We start from the raw sequence: 8,793 nt of genomic DNA, 5'->3' as shown, positions 1-8,793 counted from the left end.
CGTTAATTTGTGAAATAGAGGCTGGTTTTCACTAGTCGAAATGCTTACGACTTAGTGAAAATCAAAAATCGGAGTGATAGGCTCGACGGAACTAGATTGTTGAAGTCGTAATGAGACGTGGAAGAACCCACCAATCACAATTCTCGATTCCAAGCATCGTGATTGGTTTATTCCTCGGCTCTGAACATCTAGTTTTCACTGGATCAGACGCGTTGGAGTCTTGTTAAAATGAAATTCCCTGTTTGATAATACTCTTGCTGTCTGCAAATATGCAGATCGAACTGTGTCATTGAACTACGGAGCCGAAGTAGGCTTCCTCGTCACACAGTATTATTGTTCCTATATTTAATGCCATTTATTTCCTTCAATTTGTATTCCGTGCTCCTATGAATGGAATTAGACCAATGAATAAGAGAATAGATTTCATGTTGACTATTGCGTTCGCAGAACGCAGTTCATAATCTTGGGTGTCCTGTGATCTCTTTTGACACTTTTTCGTCGAACGGCTGCTTTGAATGACGTCATACGACGTCATATGCGCAAAAACTATCGCGCACCTCGTGGTTTTCGTTGTAATCTGTATAAGTCTGAGCATCGTAAAGCGGGTATTTATTTTAAAAAAGACTACGTGGTTTATAGTTTATTTTATATGTTCACGAACACGACTTCGAATCGCCTTGGCTTTGGGATGTTAACCATGAGAACAGTTATATTTCATTGGCTGTAGTTTGATTGATCAGTTCCAGTTGATTAGTTCCAGTTGCGACAGATAGCTCAATCTTTATCCGGCCGAATATCTGGAATATTTCAGATATTTCGTATTTTTACAATTTTCAGAGCATTTTAGCCTTAACAAATTTGAAACTTTTCAGAGCATTTTAGCCTTATCTGGAATATTGTTTGGAATCGGTGGAAAAGTACTCTGAAGGCACGATCCAGGCTAGATTGTAGAATACCGGGCCACTCATTTGCATCTCATTGAATTTGAATTGTTTCTTTTGTTTCTACATGCTTCGTTCTTTAATAGAAGCGTTGAGGGATATGTTAATACTTCACATACTTTATTGTTGCCTCGTCAATGGGGCTTTTCAGGAGCAATGACTAACTACTACGTTTTGGCAGCGTTTTTCAAGGACGCTCCCTTCTCCTTAGTACCCTGGTTTACTCCTCATGCAAGGCGTGAAAGCAGGCTCAAATTGGGACTCGCTGATAATGGAACCCCGACCCACTCCTACCCACCCCGGGGAAGATATTGCTAAGGAGCTGATGTTAATAGACGGAAAACTCCATCATATATTTCAACAAACAATAAAATGCTATCAAAGAGAACATTTTTAAGGAACCTTACCATTACAATCGTGTGGAGAAAAGGAATGCCAAAAGTACCTATGACTGATGTTGGATGGCTCCGTTTTCAAAATGTTTCCTACCCACACTAAAACGCAAAGCCGACGTTTTCAAATTCCTCCGGTTTGAAGAGGAAAGCTCCGTTTTCGTGACGGCTTTGTGTGGACGGTAGGCCTAATCGTAGAATTAAAGTTGCGTTTTCAATTTGTCCGGCGTAGTGTCGAAGCCCGAGATCGTTTAAAGGCGAGATAGCTTGCACAGACCTACCTAAAAAGTTTGAAAACAGGGAGATCGCTATTTTACCTTCTCGACTCCTCCAAAAACTTATTAACTGTAGAACTCCGACGATCTGAAATGTTAATCACAAACATGCTTCAGCGATGCAAAAAGATTTTCCCAAAAAATTGAAAAATTGGCCAAACTAAGTGTGAAAAATGTGCTTTAACGCTTTCCTTCGTATCCGGGAGATTTGGAGACCCGTGCGGGAGCCAGGGAGATTCAACCTGCATCCGGGAGAGTCCCGGATAATCCGAGAGAGATTTGGCATTAATGTGGGTTAAGATTGAGGGATGAGAGTTTTTGAAACCTCTTGGCGGTATGACTCCACAAAAAATGACAAGAATCAACCCCTCCCTCTCCCGCTGGGGATATAGACGTTGGCGTTGAGTTGTTTTGTAATCATGTTTACTTAAAGCTAATAAATGGCAATTAAGAAATATTTATTTACGACTGAATACCTTAATGCGATTTCAAGTAGCCCTGTAATAAATAAACAATAATATGTCCGTAGTCATGACGCAATGAAAATATGCTTTGCACACTTGGGTTGACAAGATGGCAAAACAAGCACAATGTGAATAAGGTAAACCGTCAAGGTCATTGATGTTGGCAAGTCCTTGACTGAGTATCTCAATCAAGTTCTTCCATGAGCCACTTAAAGTTCAACTAATTGACCGCTACAGTTGAGAGTATGATATTTATAAATCTATAAGTTGTTAATGTTTTTTTTAAGTACATATATACATGCATAAATTAGTGTTACAAGAGGTGCGGGATGTGGAGTACTGGAATCTTAGTTATCACTAAAATATTGAGCGATTTTTCAGCTACAGTTAAAATTCCAGCCAGTTTCTCAGCTATCAGTAAATGATGCAGATCTCGAGCTTTAGTTATCAGTTGAGTTCTCAGTTACAAACGCGTCACTTTTAAGCTGACAGTTAGCATTTTGAACATATTTCCAGCTATCTCAGCGATCAGTTAAAACTCATTTAGTACCTCTTACATGCAATCGACGGAAAGCGGTTTTTATACCTCACAAGGACGCATGTCTTCAGTTGTACGTGTGATAACTTGAAAAATAGGTGTAGATTGACTGAAAACAGTATTTCGTGACAAGGAAAGAGAGCCAAGAGATTGTATGACTCCAGAAGGGGTAAACGTGCCTTTAATCATATCTAATCGTTTGCCCCCAATTAAAATTTTCCGTTTGGTCAGTAGACCATAGTATATCTCGTTCAGTCATCACGCGATTGAAGTCGCTGTCCGTAGAAACTTGAAAAAGTTGCGAAACATATTTCATCGCGTTTGTACCTCCTCTAATGAGCAACGTTTGCAGTTCATGGAGTTGAATCGACATCAATCTGATTTAACCGAGACTTCTAAGAGAGCTCTTGCTACAAACCGAGGGAAATCAGAAACGTTGAAATCTACGTATGAAACCCTTGAAAGCGAGTACAGGGCAAAACGCAGCAATCTTAATGCCGAGCAAGCACGATTTGTTCGTCTTATGAAGACCAAACTTCCAGCCATCAAAGTGTCCAAGGATGAAAGTGAATCAATTCGCCCTCCATTCCTAACGCCACCGAATTCTCCACTCGCCGAAAGACATAGGACAGTACTGCCGGCTTTAATCGAAAATTCACATACCCGAATTGGTAGAAGAAGGTCCAAATCGTTCTCGGATCTGTCACACACACTCGACGTACACGACCGAGAAACGCTAGGAACTATGTCAAGGCAGAAGTCCTGGGAACACTTAAACGACCAAGAAACATTAACTGAAAAACGAATGAATTTCAACTGTGGTCGACCAAGAAGTCTGTCCGCAATAGATCCGCCATCGCAGGCAACTGCTGACTCCCTCACAAAAAGTCGAAGTGATGATGAAGAAGAAAGGCTTCTGGGAAACGGAGGCAAAACACAATTTTTCGCTTTTGGAATGGAAACAGCCAGAAAACATTCTTCGCCGGCCAGGCTCACTCCGATAAATGTAGACAGCATTCATAAAACACGCAAATTAACCAGTAAAAAGCCATTTGGTGAACAGTTAGAAGACATCAAGGATTTGAGATATTTAAGAACTGGAAAGTATTCATCAAGCCCGACTCTAGCTGGTGAAGGAAATATGGGAAGTCATGAGTGAATCAATTAATCTAACTACGATATATTCCCCGAAATACCAATCTATTCGTGACCCGGTTATTGTGTTTACATTTTATGTTAACGTTTGTGAGCATTAATATTGGCCTGCGCTCAGTCAGTCGGAAAATTCTTTGTCAGTGATACAACACGAATAAACTGTTATTGATTTATGATTATCTCCTGTTGTTTCTCGATGCAGTACGTCATCTCCTGCTTTCCCCGCGTTGTTATAGCTTCCATCACTTGTTCGCTCGTGATTTTTGAAATCAAACCTGTGTTTTCCATATTCATTGTAAGTATCAAGCTGTACGATTGGACTGAGTAACGGATTGTAAAGTTTCAATCGATCGGAAGTTCATTTCTGTTGTAAATTGTGTAGTTAAACATTGTTGTTGGTAAGGCTGCTCTGACTAACGACCCGAAAGAGGGAAAAAATGACCGCTTTTGGTGGGACAAATTCTAGGAAATGAATTTATTATTGTGACATTTACGCAGTCATCAGAAAAGATTAAAGAGGAATCACGCAGCCTGCCGTATAATACAAGTGGGAAGTGTGAGGAATGATTTGCATATTATTGCTATAAACATCTTCAATTTAACAAATTGACGTCAGTTTTTTATGCGTCTGTCCTCTTATTGATGATAAATTGCGTCATAACATCGTCGTAGTGGCTGTGGAACCACGAGCCGCAGGGGAAAAGACGCCGTAAACTTGCCGTAAACGAAGATAAGTGAATTTTATTTAAATGACGCGAACATTGTCAATAGCTTTACTCGCGTTTTGATTGGCTACTTAAGAAAGTCCATAAAATATCACTGGTTAAAAAGTTAACAGTTCGACAGCTGAAAGTTTAACTTGAAAGCTTGCATGAATTAAAATTTTATTCCTCTGTACTCTTATTGATGATAAAAATGAGCCAATCAGCGCGCGGGAAATTAGACAGTTATTGTAAAAATGTGTTGCTATCACTGAGCTGGATATTGACTGGATTCCCAGGAAAGAACTGGATAAAGCGGACTTTATTACTAGATTGATTGACGTTGATGACTGGCAAATTTCCCACAGATTTTTCAGTTATCTCGAAAGCATTTGGGGGTTTGTATACAGTGGATTGCTTTGCCAGTTTCTACAATTTCAAAGTTGCTAAGTTTTTCTCCTGCTACTGGAATCCAGGCTGCGCGGGAGTATATTTTTTCGTTCAGAGCCTGGAAGGCGAAAACTGCCTTGTTGTCCCGCCTGTTTGCTTAATTGCTAGGGCTATTCATTATCTTTTTCATCATAAAGCTGTTGCCACACTTATTGTTTCATTTTGGCCTTCGCCTCATTTTTGGCCTATCATTTCCAGAAAATATTGCGAGTTCATTACACAGATTACAAGCTCTTTACAGGTAAAGAAGTTTTGGAGTATGGTAGAAACACGAACTCTTTATTTGGATCAGAAAGGTTTCATGGTGATATATTGGCTGTTAGATTGGATTTTAGTCAATCCGGAGAATAATTTATCTATCAACAGCACTAGTATTTCATAAGAGACACTGGTCTCTTAATTTTTCATTATAACATTGGTTTACTTCTGGTATTATGAGAGAGCCTTTTGGAGTAGCACGTAGCGGGTCTGAAGCACTTGCCTGTTTTTGGTCCAATATGAGACTATTCATCCATCTTATGTAAGGCACTGGCCGTTTTATTATTGCTCATTGCGGTGTCATGAAGCGTTTCAAGAGGCACTAGCCTAGTTTTCTTCTTGAAGGTTGATTCTAGTGGCGCTGGCATTTATGGAATCATTACATGCGTACACGCGTACATGTTTTTGCTTAATTACTGTATTTCCACTTATTTTTTCTCGTTTAAGATTTTCAATTCCTGTCCTGCGTGGAAGAATTTACCAGATTGCATAAAGCCTAACGCCACCGAAATTGTTCGTTTCCTCATGAAATCTAGAGCCGACTCAACTGTTAAGAGATATTTAAAAGAAATTCAAAAGTTTATTCATTGGTGTAAGAATTGCAATATAAGCGTTAAACTTCTTTTTCTGTTTCTGTAGTTTCAGTTTTCATGTCTAAAATTCACGAAGACTCGAAATCGTATGCCTCGTTGGTTCTCGTTCATGCTGCTCTGAAATGGCTATATTCGTTCATACCAGATGATGTCCAGAATCCTTTAGATACCTCGATATGTCACAATTTCCTGGACGCAGCTAAGCGTTCCAAGACAAGACCCATAGTTAAAAAATTGCCTATTCGCCAGGGGTTATAATGAAGATTGTCAATCAGTTTGCTTCTCCGAATGCTAATTTAAAAGATTTAAGATTAGCATGCCTTTGTTCCCTAGGTTTTGCAGTATTTTCCCGTTATAATGAACTGAGCAACATTTTGCCCGTTCATTTAGAGTTTCATTCGGATTTCGTTAGAATTTTTGTTCCACACGCAAACAACGATATATACAGGGAAGGAAACTACGTGTATATTAAGAGGTTAAATGATCAATTTTGTCCTGTAGCGTTATTGCAAAGATATATTCTCTAGGCTAGTATTGATTTAAATAGTAGTTTAGCCCTGTTTAGACCAGTTAGGTTCTACAAGTCTACTAACACGCATAAATTATGTGGTAATAAGCTTTCATATACACGTTGTAGTTAATAGCAGCAACAATATCTCGGAAAGATTGATCATGATTCACGGTCGTTGGAAGACACATACCGCCAAAGACATGTATATCCACGAAGATATATCAAGAAGATTAGAAGTTACTAGTCATTTAGGCGTTTAATACCGACTTATATTCCTTTCAGCTATTGATTATTAAATGTATTGTCATGTTATGGACGTTATGTTAAAACTGGTAATAAATCTACGTCGGTTTGGAATGCTGAGCATCCAACCATTAAACAGTGTTGTTTGTTTTGAATGTACTGCATGTAAGAGGAAAATAATTTACGTTAGTTTGAGCGGAGCGAATTAGAACGTAAACAATTTTTCGCTTTTGGAATGGAAAGATCCAGAAAACATTATTCGCCAGCCAGGTTCACTCCGATAAATGTAGATAGCATTCATAAAACACGCAAATTAACAAGTAAAAAGCCATTTGTTGAACAGTTAGAAGACATTAAAGATTTGAGATATTTAAGAACTGGAAAGTATTCATCAAGCCCGACTCTAGCTGGTGAAGGAAATATGGGAAGTCATGAGTGAATCAATTAAACTAACTACGATATATTCCCCGAAATATCAATGTATTCGTGACCCGGTCGTTGTGTAACATTTTATGTTAACGTTTGTGAGCATTAGTGTTGGCCTGCGCTCAGTCAGTCGGAAAATTCTTTGTCAGTGATACAACATGAATAAACTGTTATTGATTTATGATTATCTCCTGTTGTTTCTCGATGCAGTACGTCATCTCCTGCTTTCCCCGCGTTGTTATAGCTTCCATCACTTGTTCGCTTGTGATTTTTGGAATCAAACCCATGTTTTTCATATTCATTGTAAATATCAAGTTGCACAATTGGACTGTGTGACCGTCGGTAAGTTCAAAGAGATCATAATCACGGCTTGTAAACGAACTGCCATATCTTTAATTTCGCTACATCTGATACACAAGTCTTCCGTACCTTCCTTGCCTTAAGACTTCCGGCGTGTAGTTCAGAATTATCACAATCTTTGACGAAACAACCGAGGCGAAAATAGTACATTTACAAACTGCCGAGGTTCGACCTTCTTCGGAACAGCAAAACTCATCATGTGCTTTTTTTTTTGTCACGTGACTCTACATCGAGGGAAAACTGGCGTCTAGTGCGCAATACCGCTGTTCAACTCAATGCGGTAGCATTTACAGACTGAGTAACGGATTGTAAAGTTTTAATCGTTCGGAAGTTCATTTCTGTCGTAATTTGTGTAGTTAAACATTGTCTATGGTAAGGCAGCTCTGACTAACGACCCGGAAGACAGAAAAAAAAAAAGGACTGCTTTTGGTGGAACAAAGTCTAGGAAATGAATTTATTGCTGTGAAATTTAAGCAGTCATCAGTAGAGATTAAGGTGGTTACGCATATGTGACGTATTCAAGTTTTGCTGCATTCTTAAATGTTTGACTTTGCTGAGCATGACATGTCTCATATAGCTTGTTCAAAAAGCAACTGCGTTGTTTTATTCAGAAACCTAAGCATTGCAAGTTCAACTTGCGTCTCAGTGCCCCCCCCCCCCCCACACACACACCCCACTGGACGGGATAGGTGTATAAATGGTGTAACGCTGGGAGTAGCTCTGCGATATACCACTGGTATATCGCAGAGCTAACCCTAGCGTTACACCATTTATACACCTACAATAGGTGGGGAGAGGCACTGTGACAGTAAAGAATCTGCAAGAACACATTGCAACGACTCCCTGGCTAGGGCTCGAAACTGGACCGCTCGATTCGGAATCAAGCGTGCCACCCATTAGGAGTCACCATTAGGAGTCCTTCTGGCCGGTAGTGTTTTCAAGATCCTACCGGCCAGAGGGACAAGATAAACAGAAAACTGAAAATATTACTGTAGAGTGATTCTAGTATAGTGTAAGACTAAAGAGCAATGTATCAAACTATTCTGCAAATAAAACAGTCAGTATACACAAGCTGTCCCTCTGGCCGGTAGTATTTTCAAGTTTCTACCGGCCGGCCAGAGGGACAAGGCAAACGAAGTTTGAATTCGGGGATCTACCGAATCAAAAGCTCAGTAAAAATTCGTTCTCAAGGAAAGACGTACTTAAAAACCCTTGTGCCAAAGTCAAAGACGTCTACAGTGTTGAGCGTACAAATTTACGGTTTACGAACTAGACGGGAAGAGACCTAAAGGAATACACAGCATTCACTACTTTACTCTCGGTTTTTACCCTCTACACATTATTCTTAACATGTCAGGTAAATAAATAAAAACGTACTTGTCTTGTTGATCAACACAGTTTTACCACTGTCAATTCGCAAACTGATTAACATCAGTTATGTGACTGGTATAGTCCGCCATATTGAAATCGCCGACAATTTCCGAAA

Source organism: Orbicella faveolata, unplaced genomic scaffold (genome assembly GCF_042242905.1).
Source record: "Orbicella faveolata isolate gen_17 unplaced genomic scaffold, um_ofav_v1 contig_35, whole genome shotgun sequence".
Taxonomy (NCBI): domain Eukaryota; kingdom Metazoa; phylum Cnidaria; class Anthozoa; order Scleractinia; family Merulinidae; genus Orbicella; species Orbicella faveolata.
The sequence above is the reverse complement of the archived record's forward strand: the minus strand, read 5'-3'. Positions refer to the sequence as shown.